The sequence below is a fragment of the Rhinoderma darwinii genome, chromosome 4 (genome assembly GCF_050947455.1).
Source record: "Rhinoderma darwinii isolate aRhiDar2 chromosome 4, aRhiDar2.hap1, whole genome shotgun sequence".
In the NCBI taxonomy this organism is placed as follows: domain Eukaryota; kingdom Metazoa; phylum Chordata; class Amphibia; order Anura; family Rhinodermatidae; genus Rhinoderma; species Rhinoderma darwinii.
In genome coordinates this window covers 383155044-383169558 of record NC_134690.1, presented here as the reverse complement: position 1 = coordinate 383169558, position 14515 = coordinate 383155044, and the positions used below count along the sequence as shown (strand labels likewise).

Here is a 14515-nt window from a genome sequence, read left to right as displayed (position 1 = left end):
AAGTTTTTCCTTTTCTGCTGACGTCCCCCATCAAGCTGCTCTGATGCTCCCCCCTTGGTAGTCTGTCTCAGGGGCAGGGCTTTCCATTAAAATGTGAATCACTAGGCTCCTTCTATATCCCCTGCCTACTCCTTGCTGTGCTGCCTGCGTTCACTGGACACTTTCTTCAGTGCTCGATTCTTAGGATACTCATTTAAACCTGAAAAATCCACTGGAGTTTGGCCCCTGCAATCTGTTTGAAGCTCATTTCCAGGTACCTGATTTTTTAATATTACATGCGGTTTGGACCAGGTTCACTAGGGAAATGCAATGACAAAATGACATTTCTTCTGCAGGTCACCATTGATATTACACACAAATACCGCCTATTAATATATCATTTTCTATAATATGAAACACAGAAATTCTGCACAGGTAGTATAAAAAATATATTATTTATGAAAGCTGCAGGCCATTACAGCCATTTATCATGGTTCCCACTGGGGGACACCTTACACCCCATGCTCAGGAATTAGGTGCAAATGCTGCCATGAAATGAACATCCTATAAACCGCAGAAGCCCACGAGTGAGGTGTGTACGACAATTTAGTTTTGCGGTGGAATAAGCGACAATTGTTTAATATCTTAAATATATATAGCTAGTATATTTGTTGCAACTAGCTTTTGGTTTAGCCTTTGGACATTTTGCTGGTGTCATATCTGGTGTCATAGCTGGTGTCATATCTGGTGTCATATCTGGTGTCATATCTGGTGTCATGGGATGCGATTACTTAACCACATCATTAAAAAAAAGAAAACTGTTTGAGTTGTTGAAATATGGGGGGGGGGGGGAATTGGTGCACTGTTTGATCTATGGATCCCTTAAATAAGTATAATTATTACTATTGTTACTATTATTAATACTATAAATATTATTATTATTATTAATAATAATAAGAAGAAGAAATAGTTGAACCAATATGAATCTGTTTTATGGAAAGTATATGGTAAAATATTTGTGTTGTTTTTAGTCTGATACAAATAATAAAATAATAAAATTTTAATAAGAACGCAGGTGTCAGGTGTAATTTTTTTTTTAGGATCTGTTCAGCAAATGTTTTGAATTTACCATTGTCCAAATCAGTATTTTAGGACTCTCGAATAATCTCTTGGTTTTAGGCCTCCTGTACACGGCCGTAGCTGTGTGTACGGTCCATGAGTGCGGCACGGACAGGCCGCAGAGTGTCATCCGCAGGCCGTCCCCAATCACGAACTGTGCACACAGAAGACGTGCATTCACTTCAATGAGCCCGGAAACCACGGTCGTGTGCATTGGCTCATAGGAAAGCATGTATTCTATAATATCTGCAATTGCAAATAGTATACGGTTGATACGCTTTTTGCTTTATACCTTTGTATGGAATAGCGTAGTCTACCATGCTATTCCATACCGCAAAAACAAGATATGCCGATGCGTACTTGCCTAGTATATGCCAAAAGGACATACTATTGCCATACTCCAGATGAATGGGGGCCTTTAGATACGCTCGATGTATGCGCCAGGAGCTTTCCCGTCGCATGTAGGACTTTGACGTGATGTGAACATTGCCTTAACTTTAAGCCAAGCATCATAAAAACATTGAGGCCAGTTTCACACGCAGCGTCGTATAGTCGCATTTTGTGTGCCATTTTTTCGCATCAGTTTTTGTTGTGTAATTTTTTTAGCTAAAATGCAGCGGCCAAATGTTAGTTGAAAGTCTATAGTAATGTATGCCGAAAAATTGGCATACATGCTGTACACCAAATTTATTGTGTTTTAGACACTTCTTACGCCTCAGTAAACAGTTTTGAAAAGTGTCAAGAAAAGGAGCGCGGTTAAAAGGAGTTGTAAAATGCGTCAAATGTATTTATGGCATGCACCATTATTTTGGCACGTAATATTGGTGTAAAGTACGCCAGCCAAGAGGCAGCATAAGGAAAAGTGTCTAATATGTCTAGCAAGATGTGGCAAATTTATGATACAGTGTGCGTCAACGTGATGAATTTGGCGCAGTTTTCTCTTAATTTAGGACAGTAGTAATACATTTTCCCCACATTGTTTTGGTTTGTTGTATTTTAGTAGCATTTTTGGTGTCAGTGGTGTTTTTTCAGACGTCTTTCCCCATAGGCTTCTTAATTGAACTTCAAAAACGGCTGTTAAAACACAAAATGAAACAAATGTAAAAACCCAATGAAAACGCATTTAAAAAACGCCATAAGACTGGTTTCACACCCAGCGCTTTGATGTGTTTTTAGTGGCATTTTTCATGTACAAAATGACACCAAAATAAAACCTCCACCAAAACCACTATAAAATGCCGAGCATTTGAAGAAGGAAAGACAAGTGTGTGGAAAGGGGCGAGCTCAATTCATTAGGGCTCATTTATCAAAGCTGACTGTTCAAAAAACTTGTCTAACAGAAAAACTGGCCTTGTCCATAGCAACCAATCACAATACCGCTTTCATTTTTCCAGACCAGTTTACTAAATGAAAGCTGAGCTCTGATTGGTTGCTATGGACAACGGGGCCAGTTTTTCTATTAGGCCGTTCTCTTAAACAGTTCAGGACCGGGCTATTTTGCGACCTTCAGGACCAGACACCGTTTAGCCATTTTTAGCACGTGTTAGTTAAATGGCTATAACTTTTTTATTTGTTGGGCTAACGACGTGATTTTTGTGACGTTTTTTCCGTAGACAATGCAGATTTCACTTTTTATCGTTTTTATACACACCTTTTTTGCTATTTTAGAATTTTTATTCATAAAGTTTGAAAATAATAGTAAAAAAATAAGCTTTTTTACGTTTCAGCTATTTTTTTTTGGTAATAACATAGTTTTACCCTAAAATAGACCTTTTATTTGTGATCGTCATTGTCTACCGTAAATTTTAATATATTACATGTCTATATTAGGGTAATTGGGTCAGCGCTAGCGTTACAAAAATGATTGGCAGGGGGGAACGTTTTTTTTTGGGGTGGGTATTTTATGTGTATTTATTATTAAAAAAAATTTGCACTTGACTTTACTATTTTTTTTATTACTATGGTCTGTCCCTCAAAGGTCAAAAAAGACCTTTGGGGAACTTTATATATTTTTTTTCTTTCTTTTACACCTTGATTTTCCACTGTAACTGGAGCTGCACAGCAGCCCCAGTTACAGGGGAAATCAGCCCTCTCATAGTGACTATTGTCACTAATAGGGCTGTGCTGTGTCTAGTAAGACCCAGCAGCAGTCTGTCAGTAACGGCACCCGGCGATCATGTGACCAGTCACATGATCACCGGGAGGAATAGAGACAGCGCCGCTGCTGCTGTCTCTATTCCTATACACAGCGTTCATTGAGCGCTGTGTAAAAAGACATCGGAGAAGACAGAAGCAGCGAAAGCTGCTTCTATCCTCTCCTCAGGGTCCCCGGCAGTCACTGACAGCCGGAGACCCGACATTCAGCTGCCTGATCGCGCGGGCAGCAAGTTAAAACCCGAGCCGTAAAAAGTCTATGGCTCGGGTTTTAAGGACCCTGACCGCTGACCGTAAAAATACAGCCAGCGGTCGGGAACCAGTTAAATGAGGTCTTGAAAAATATGGCTTTCAGGCCAAACGCCATATTTATGAAGCGCCGTATCTTCCAACACGTACAAATGTGTCAGAAAGGTCGGATCTGCCATTGTTTTATGACTTCTGCAGATTCATCAATAGGGTTAATGAATATGTCGTATGCTGCATCGGTGGAGAGATCAGCGCACTATTTGTATGGCACACCATTATTAATAAATCCCCCCATTGTTTTTGTTATAATACAGAGTGAGCATGGCACGAGCGTGCCGTTATTATCACAGGCATTACCAGGCGTTACATTTGCTCACCTAAATCACTGCACAGATGAGCAATATTACAGTTGTCACGGCACATTCAGGCATTTAGTGTATGTTATTACTGGATTAGGAGCCGGCACAGTGTCCATACCACAGTTTGTTTGCTTGGGTGACATTGGTGTGTTTCTTTTCCAAATATAAGACGTTGAAATATGAAGGAGTTTGACACCGTCCCTCATAGACGCCTAATTGGTAAATGAAGGACTATAAGGTATAGAAAGTATCGTTTGTAATTGGATTGAGAATTGGTTCAAGGACCGTATCCAGAGAGTTGTGGTCAATGATTCCTACCTCGAATGGTCCCCGGTTAATGATAATTGTAATTGTGAATGATATAGAGGATTGGATTAATAGCACTATTTATATTTTTGCAGATGACACCAAGCTATGTAGTAATGTTCAGTCTATGGAAGATGTTGATAAATTACAAGCCAACTTGGACACACTGAGTGTTTGGTCGTCCACTTAGTAAATGAGGTTTAATGTAGATAAATGTAAAGTTATGCATCTGGGTACCAACAATCTGCATGCATAATATGTCCTAGGGGGAGCTACACTGGGGGAGTCACTTGTTGAGAAGGATCTGGGTGTACTTGTCGTTCATAGACTAAATAACAGCATACAATGTCAGTCAGCTGCGTCTAAGGCCAGCAAGATAATGTTGTGTATTAAAAGAGGTATGGACTCGCGGGACAGGGATGTAATATTACCACTTTACAAAGCAATAGTGAGGCCTCATCTGGAATATGCAGTTCAGTTTTGTACACCCGTCATATCTTGAATCCTATAGCACTGGCAGACGTTCTAAATATGGGTGCCATGGAGACGAGAAGTACGCTCTAACTCCTACTTGCACAGATGTGCCTCTTCTTTGGTGATATACTGTAGTTACTTCTTTCGAATTGGTATAACTGTTATTAGTTCAATTTATGTTTCCACAGCGGTCTCTTGGAGGCTGGCACTGTTGTGCAGTAGTTAAATCTATGCTATGCTAAGATGACATGTGTTCCTGTACGGTACACACAAAAATACTCAGTAACCTAATAAATTAATATGTAACATCGAGTTATAGAGACAACTCTTCTCACCTTTGTCCCATACATGCATGGCTGACGCTACTGTAGGCATTCATGTTTCCCCTTAAACGTAATACAAATAACTAAAGGTCGGTCAGAGAACATAATGCATTGATATTACAGTATCATACTGTATGTATGAGTATATGTATTTATGAGTTTGTCAATATGTTACATTACTGGATTGTAATTCTGATGACCATAGTCATGCTAGACTACTGATTCTTCTAAAATATATTGTCCATTAATGCGTGAAACTATCTGGCTAACTAGATGTCTTCTGACATCTTATCTTCTGACACTGTAATGTTACAATTGTCAAAGTTTGCTATTTATCTCAATGGCACATTCATAGAAGAGCAATGTCAAGAAATTATAAGTTATAAAAGTCTTTAAACAGCACAGAATGGGGTGCATTGTCAATTGGCTCAGTACTTTTGTTATGGGAATGGGCAGAGGACTAAGTGCAAAGATCCCATGAATGTTATTTTAGGATGTGTTGCAAAACCAACTAATATCAGAAGATAATGAAAAGTGGAATTCCCCTTTAAGGATTCTAACTACCATTTTGGATCAGCAGGACCAGGACCAGATTATGGAAAATTTAGTGAAAACAAGAGTCCATTATATAAGATTTAGAGTACATTATACTGCAAGAACTCAAGAGTTAGCTCCTGGATGAATAATGTATGTGTTTAATTTAGAGGGTTTTTTTATTTTATTTTTTATTTTGTTGGATCTCTGCAGTATCAGACATAGTAGAGTACGGTGCTTTGACATCCACTGAAGAGCTATCCAGAAATGAGCAGCAACCGTGAGTTCCAGCAATGTGTTGGACCTCAGCAGTATATCAGGCATGATAGATTTTCAATAAGTCGGGACTCGGGCAGGTTTCATTCTAATTTTCTTAGGCTAGGACTACATGATGTGTTTGAACAAAGTTGTATCCCATTGGAAAGTATGAAAATCAATTCAGTACCAACAGTACTCAGGGCTTCCATGGAAACATGCAGACAATTTCAGACACATTTGTCAGATTGTCATAAAACATTTTACTCTTAATACCCTTTAATATTTAACTACAAGCAAATAGTAAAATCTTACACATCCAAATAGATTATATTTATCTTAAACTTTGAAATAGCAATTATAAGCATTTTATCATTCTTTCAGGAGAGGAGTGTGCTAATTTAAAGAGGTTCTCTAGGACTTATCCTTAAAGCCCGATTATACGGGCCAATAATCGGCAGAACAAGCATTCTTATGAGCACTTTTTCCCGATTACCGACACATGTATACAGGGCAGCGATCAGCCGACAAACGAGCAAGTCATTGTTGTCGGCAGCACATCTCCCTATGTAAACAGGGGATATGCTGCCGACAATGATACAAACTGGTGGGGTGTGTTCACCCACATACAGTATAGCATCGGCTTGTGTAAAAGGACATGTTAACGGGCGCTGTTGTTATATCATCGATCGTCACTCATTATGTGCAGAAATCTGCCCGTGTAAACCCACCCTTAGGATAGGCTATCAATGCTTCTTTCGATGGGGGTTGAAGCTTCAGGACTCCGATCAGCAAAATGGCCATCAATGTTATAATCCCGGAGAACTCATTTAGGGAGTCAGCTGTCCACACGTGTGATTATGTCAGTAGTGATAGCACTGTGTAGCCGATCAGATTATGCTAATGAGGGCTGAAGTAAGAGATGAGTGTACTGATCTTGTTGGAGACAGTGACCTGCCCATACCGTGATTAACTACTGTAAATGAGGAGAGAGCTGTATTTAACATGGTGGTGGTCAGGCTAAAATAAACAACAGCTAATTAGGTCATGGATACGATAGCAGCAGAGAAAAGTGTGCTGATCTTGTGTGAGGCAGTGACCTGTCCACTTATATGATTTTATTAGTGAGGACAGGGCTGCTAGTGAAGGTTCGGTGACATAAAGATAGCAGAGATAGAACATCCTGTAATCAGATCATGGGATTGATGACAGCAGCAGCAGAAGGCAAGTGTGCTGATCTGTGTAGGAGACAGTGACCTATTCACTCATATTATTATATGTTAGGGGGGGCGAGCTGCATGTGAAGGGTCAGTGACATAAAGTAAGTAGGAAATGATAGAATATCCTGTAGCCAATCAGCTCAAGGAAATTATAACAGCAGCAGGAGAAGAGTGAGCTGATCTTGTAGGAGGCAGTGACCTGTGATTATGTTAGAAACATCTTGGCTTTATTTTACAGGATATATAGAGGAAAGTTGAAGGCCATACAATGATAACAGAAGGAGAAGTTTGCCTTATCATAACTTAGCAGTGATAACAGCAAAATAATTGTGAATACTTTCTTGAATCAAAGATCATACATCTACCTTCTTAAATATCTTTCTTAAAGTAGGAAGAAACAGAATAAAATAGCATGAAAAATTGCAGATGTTTAGGCGTGTGTAGAACTGGCCACGACATACTTTACAGTGCGAGGTGAATTTACGTTTTTTAATGGGTCTGTGACTAATCACACGACAGCTGTTTTCTCACTCTGGGTTCATTGACTCATTTACTTTAATTCACCATAAATTTGCCTTCCAAATCCCCTCCAGAGTCATATGTTGTAACAACACCTGGCAACTGCAGGGATCTCCCAAGCCGTCTAATGGAAAATAATGAGCAGCAGGGCTCATTTTTACAAGCATTGACCGCAATGAAACAGCAGATTAAAAAAGCTGTATACATTTTTAATTACATGGCCAAGCCCAGAGCCTTTGTTTATTATGAAGAATGTGACCCATGTCGGCTGTTTTGAACTCTTGGTTTTTATACATATGGACATGTTATTGTTGGATTTCACATATGTTTTTTTAACCCCTTAATGACCAGCCTATTTTAGACGTTAATGACCAAGCCATTTTTTACGTTTTTGCATCGTCTCATTGAAAGAGCTGTACACTTTTTATTTTTGCGTCGACATAGCTGTATAAGGTCTTGTTTTTTGCGGGACAAGTTGTCATTTTTAATAGCACCATTTTGGGGTACATAGAATTTATTGATTAACTTTTTTTGGGGGGGAATAGAAAAAAAGCAACAATTTCGCAACACTTTTTTGCGTCCTAAATTTACGCCGTTTACCGTGTGGTATAAATAACACAATAACTTCATTCAGCGGGTTGTTGCGATTGCAACGATACCAAATTTGTATAGTTTTTGTATGTTTTACTACTTTTACACGGTGAAAACACTTTTTTTCAAAATTATTTGTTTTTGTGTCTCCATATTTGAAGATCCATAACATTTTTATTTTTTCGCCGATGCAATTGTAGGAAAGCTTTTATTTGTGGAACGACTTGTAGTTTTTATCGGTACCATTTTGGAGTAGATGCGACTTTTTGATCATTTTTTATCACATTTTTTTTAAGGCTGGATTCAAAGAAAACAGCAATTTTTGCAAGTTTTTTTATTTTATTTTTTACGACGTTCACCGTGCGGGTTGAATGATATAATAAGTTTATAGTTGGGGTCGTTATGGACGCGGCGATACCAAATATGTGTAACTTTACTTTATTTTGTTTGTTAATATTAAAGCAGTTTGTAAGGGGGAAAAGTGACCCAGCAGGCATTCACCACAGGCAGACCTGGGGGCCTTTATTAGGCCCCCGGCCGCCATCGGAGAAACAGACACTCGGCGATCTTATCGCCGGGTGTCGGTGGGATGAGAGGGAGCTCCCTCCCTCTCTCCAAAACCACTCAGATGCGGTGCACGCTATTGTGCAACGCATCTGAGGGGTTAAACGGGTGAGATCGATACTAATATCGATCTCACCCGGCAGAGCAGGGACGCCCCCAGCCCTCAGCTACCTCTGGCAGCTGAGAGCAGGGAGATTTGACAGCTCCCTGCTCTGTTTACTTATTCCGATGCCGCGACGTAAAAAGTCTAGGGCATCGGAATAAGGCCCGTTAGTGACCGACGTAGAAACACTATGGGCCGGTCACTAACGGGTTAAAGAGTAATGTAAGCATCCTAGATCCAGAGAATTGTCACTAAGGATGCATTCACACAGCTATAATATGGGAGCCATATGTATTTAAATTGAACCTTTCACATTAAAAAAGCAGTCCAATCTGCAGGCAGCATGTTATAGAGCAGGAGGATCTGAGCAGATTATTGTATAGTTTTGTGGTAACTTGTAATTTATAGATCTAAATCTATTCTTACTCTAGGTTTAGGAGTGTAGTGGGTGGTCTCAGTAAATAATTGACAGCCCATATGTGTGGGTACAGAGATAGCTGTCAGTCACTGAGTAGGTCCGCCCACCGGACTCCTAAACCCAGAATAAGCAAAGATTTAGATAAATAAAGTACAAGTTATACTGAAAGGGTTCACTTTTTACGAGATAAGACATACATAGCTTACAAGTGCTTGTGATGTAGGTAAAACTAACTCTCCCACTGCATTACGAGATCAGCTGAACTATTAGGGGTCTATCTATCATAAAGCTTGTTGACTGCTTCCAATGACAACCATCTGAATGCTGAACTGGACAGGCTGAAACTCAGGATCAATACAAGTTACATAGCTTTTTTCCTTGATAATATCTTAATATTAATGGTAAAATGTATTCAAATTGTAGTCAATTTAATATAAGATTTAAATGGGTTGTCCAGTCATAAGAAATTGATGGCCTATCATCGGGATAGGCCATCGATATCTGATCAGTGGGAGTCCGACCCCCGCAAACCCCTGATCCGCTGTTTTGAAGGGACCGCAGCGCTTTTGAAGTGAATGGGAGAAGGCTGTAATACTGTGAACCGCCGATACAAGTGAGTCAGCGATTCACAGCACGATCAGTGACAGTAATGAAGGGAAAGCAGCACTCGTACAAGCACCGCAGCCCCTTCAAAACTGTGGGAGTTGGACCCCCACCTAGCAAATGTTGATGGCCTATCCTGGGGATAGACCATCCATTTCTTATGACTGGACAACCCCTTTAAAAAAAAATTAATTCTATGCTTCAGTATGAAACAGAGGAATGTGGAGGTAAAGGTAGGCACCATGCTTCTTTATGGGTGCCCTATTACAGTTTCATACAAGAAAATAAAAAAACTAGTCCAACAAGCAACTGAGAATTGATCCAGATACACAGTTGAGTCACATTATTATGACCAGCAGCTAATATTCAGAGTAACCGTCGTGTGCAGCACAGACCGCAGCTAGACGGGCTGGGAGTGACTCAATAAGGTGCTGGTCGGTTGTCTCCGGTATCTGGCACCATGCTGACTGCAGTGCATCCCACATTTGCTGGAGGGTGCGTGGGGGAGGATCCATTGAGCGAACAAGACGATCGAGATGGTCTCACAGATGCTCAATTGGGTTCAAGTCTGGCGAATTAGGGGGCCAGGGAAGTACTTGGAAGTCTTGCTCGTGTCCTGCCAACCACTGTCGGACATTTCTAGCCGTGTGACATGTCGCATTGTCTCGCTGGAAGATTCCATCTACCCCAGGGAAGACAAACAGCATGTATGGGTGGATGTGATCTGCAACGATGGATTCATACCCAAATCGGTTCTGAGTGCCCTCCACATGGATGAGTGGGCCCAGAGAATGGCATGAAAAAATTCCCCAGACCATAACTCTGCCACCACCAGTGTTCTTCCAGCAATGGTTGCAGGGTATTTGTTCTCTGATGTTTCTCGCCAGGCACACCAACATCCATCCGTTCGATGAAGCAGAAAACGTGACTCATCAGAGAAGGCAACCCTTTGCCAATCATTGGTGGACCAATTTTTCCAATGCACCTTTGTTAGCATAGGAGCAGTGACCATCCGTCTGCTTCGGAGCCCCGTACGTAGTAGGGTTCGATGAACTGCTGTTTTAGACACACGTCTGGTAGTCCCCTGGTTGATTTTCACGGTGAGCTGCTCCACTGTAGCATGTAGTTCGGACCTCGTGCACCTTCATAGCCGACAATCACCTCTCACATCAATGGCACGTGGTGATCCGCAGTTTCCATGTCTGATATTCCCAGTGGTGCCATTTGTTCACTCAAGATACACTTTCACCACAGCAACATGCGAACAGTTCACAAACTGCGCTGTTTGAGAAATACTGCCACCCTTGGCCCGAGAGCCAATAATCATAAATTTTGATAAATCGCCTATTTTACCCATGGCAACAGCGAGTGATATGTGTTTAGACAGCCTATCGCACACCTTATACCAAGCCAGCCCACGACACATCACTGCCTTCATGGGCTACGCGCTGCCGATGTCAAAAGTAGGAGGTGGTCATAATAATGTGACTCGACTAATGTGTATGTGGCGATATCAAGCATTTCCATTCATCAGAAGCACATCATTAAAAAATACATTTTCCAAGAAGTATCTTTTCAATGACTCATAGAAAATGCTGAATCTGACTAATCTGATTCATCTACACATATATGGCCATACTTCCCAAATTTCAAGTATTGCAAAGAGGGAGAACCCAATTTTTTTAACTTTTAAGCCATACACACCCCCTTCAGCCCACACAGTATCATGCTCCCATATTGCCACCCACACAGTATAATGCCAAATAGCTGCCCCCAAACAGTATAATTCCCTCATAGCTTCCTCTATACAGTATAATGCCCCCATAGATGCACCCATACAGTATAATGCCCCTGTAGCTGCCCTCATACAGTATAATGCCCACACAGATGCCCCATACAGTATAATACCCCAATAGCTGCCTCCATACAGCATAATGCCCCTATAGCTGACCCATACAGTATAATGCCCCCATAGCTGCCCCATGCAGTATAATGCCCCCATAGCTGCTCTTAAACAGTATAATGACCCACAGTTGCCCCATACAGTATGATGCCCTCGCAGCTCCCCCATACAGTATAATGCCCCCATAGCTACCACCATACACTATATTGCCCCCACAGCTGCCCTATACAGTATAATGCCCCTGTATCTTCCCCCATACAGTATAATGCCCCTCTAGCTGCCACCATACAATATAATGCCCCTTAGCTGCCCCATACAGTATAATGCCCCATAGCTGCCTCCATACAGTATAATGCCCCTTTAGTGCCGGTGCCCACATATAAAGTGTCAGTGCCCATGTAGATAGTGCCACACACAGTGCCCATGTAGATAGCGCCACAGTGTCCCCTGTAGATAGTGCCACAGTGCCCACGTAGATAGTGCCACACCCCCCTTAACGATAGTGCTACCCCCTGTAGATAGTGATACCCCCCGTAGCCATTGGGCCTCCCTCTAGGGGCGAAATCCCCAGCCAGAGCATCGGCAACGCCCTGTCCGGGGATTCCGCTCCATGAGTAGCCACTGACATCACTGTCCATATATGGACAGTGACATCAAGGGTTTCCCTGGGCTCAGCGCTTAAAGTAGCGCTGGGCCCGGAGAGTCCTCTGTACTAATGCTGAAGCAGGGAGCTGACTGTTCTGTGCTTCAGCATTGGGTTCAACTGTATCTGCGTCCAGTTGATACCAGGAGTCCAGGACATACCACCGGGACAGTGGGACACCGCTCCCAAAATCCAGGACTGTCCCGCTGAATCCAGGATGATTAGGAGGTATATATATGGCTGCTTTTAGACAGTAAACTTAAATATACAAGACGTAGGGGAGATTTATATAGTAATTTCGAACATTTGCTGGTAAAAAAAAGTTTAACATTTTAGTGCAAGCTTGTTTCGCGCAAAAATGTGCTACTTTTTTTTTCTGTGCTCTTGCCACTTTTCAAATAAAGTGGTCAGGGCTTAGTGAAAGTAGCTGGGCGACCTGCTGCCTGACAGATTTAGGCTACAGGCACACGTTGCGTATTTTGCTGCAGAAAATACGCATCAAAGCCGCAGGAAACCGCAAGTAATTTACAGCAAAGAAACGCACCTAAAGGTGCATTTTTTATGCGTTTTCCAGTGCGTTTTTTACGTTTTGCTGTGTAAATCGCTGCATTTTCATGCTGCGGGTTTTGCTGCGTATTTCTGTAGAACTAGAGGGATAAAATACGCATGTGGAATCGCGGGATAAATTCACATGCTGCGGTTTCGAAAATACGCACCGTGGGTCAATTTATGTCCCGATGAATACTGCAGCGTGTACATGAGATTCCCTGGAACCTCATTGTCTATGCTGGTACTCTATTACGCTGCCGTTTTGTCGCATGCAAATACGCGCGTCAAAATTGCACGTAACACGCATCATGTGCATTGACCCTAACTATAATTTACGCAAGAAATTGGCGGAAATTATAGCAGCAATCTACATTAGCTCATAGCCAGGGTAGATTTCAATGTGTGATGCACGGGCAGCACAAGATGTGTCATATTTATTAAGAGGCGTGTCATATCTTAATAAATTTGTTGCATCTTACTCCAGCGGGCTTCAGTTTAAGACTGGCATATGAAACCCTAGTCTCAGATCCCATGCACACGACCGTAGTGTATTTTACTGACCGCAAATACTATCCGTAGTCATCCGCAATTCTGGCACGCTGTCCGCAAATACGGTCTATAGTGCATCCGTACTGCATCTGTATTTACAGAGCCCAAAAAAAAAGGATGTCACAAATGATGTCACCAATATGACCCAACCACTTGAAAAGTTTGCATGATCGATCAGGCGCCATTTTCTTGGGGAATCCCTTGCCGTCGCATAGCAATGCTTCCGCAGTTACGGTCTGCTACGGATGTATATCCGTAGCCGTCCGCAATTTTATTTGCGCCTATAGACTTCTATGCGTGAGTCCGTGCCGCAATTGCGGACAAGAATAGGACATGTTCTATATTTTGCAGATCATTTTTATGGCCCGGACACATATCCGTAAACAGACGGAAAGTGTCCGTGGCCTATAGAAATTAATGGGTCCGCAGATTATCCTTAATTATGGATAAAAGCTATGGTCGTGTGTATGGGGCCTTAGTAAATATAGGCCTTAGTTCTTTGCCAAATACTGAAACATATTGCAATGCACTTGAATTTCTTAACAGTCTGTGAGGGTGGGGGATCTAGACTGAAGCTGCCAGGAAAGTTCTACTATACACGGATACAATTTTGTTATTGCTTATTTACTTTTTCTTCTTATATTATCATCTATATTTCATAAGATATTTTCATAAGATTTCCCAAGTTAAGGAAAAAAATGTCCAGCTTCTATTGGTTACAATTATTAAAGTTCCCTTATTCACCGAGTTAGGCCTCATTTACACGAGCGTAATATACGCGCGTGCTTTTGACGCGTGTCGTACGCACCTATATTACTCTATGGGGCAGTGCAGAAGATGCGTGAATTTTGCGCAGCGCGAGTGCGTTGCGTAAAACTCACGACATGTTCTATAATCGTGCGTTTTTCGCGCATCACGCACCCATTGAAGTCAATGGGTGCGTGAAAACCACGAAGGTCGCACGGAAGCACTTCCGTGCGAACTGCGTGATTCGCGCAAGAGCTGTCAAACTGAATGTAAACAGAAAAGCACCACGTGCTTTTCTGTTTACAAACATCCGAACGGAGTGTCTTAGACATGAGCGAACCGAACTTTACCGGT

The 14515-nt window shown here is 41.7% G+C and overlaps 1 protein-coding gene across 1 annotated transcript in view; it reads left to right on the top strand.

Annotated features, from left to right (window-relative positions):
- The first annotated feature begins 207 nt into the window (after window positions 1-207).
- The window catches only part of PLEKHH2 (pleckstrin homology, MyTH4 and FERM domain containing H2), a 128990-nt gene continuing 114682 nt past the window's right edge, over window positions 208-14515 (top strand). Inside the window, exon 1 of the mRNA XM_075864581.1 lies at window positions 208-253. The gene's annotated coding sequence lies outside the window, so the exon portion shown is untranslated. The remainder of the gene's footprint in view (window positions 254-14515) is intronic.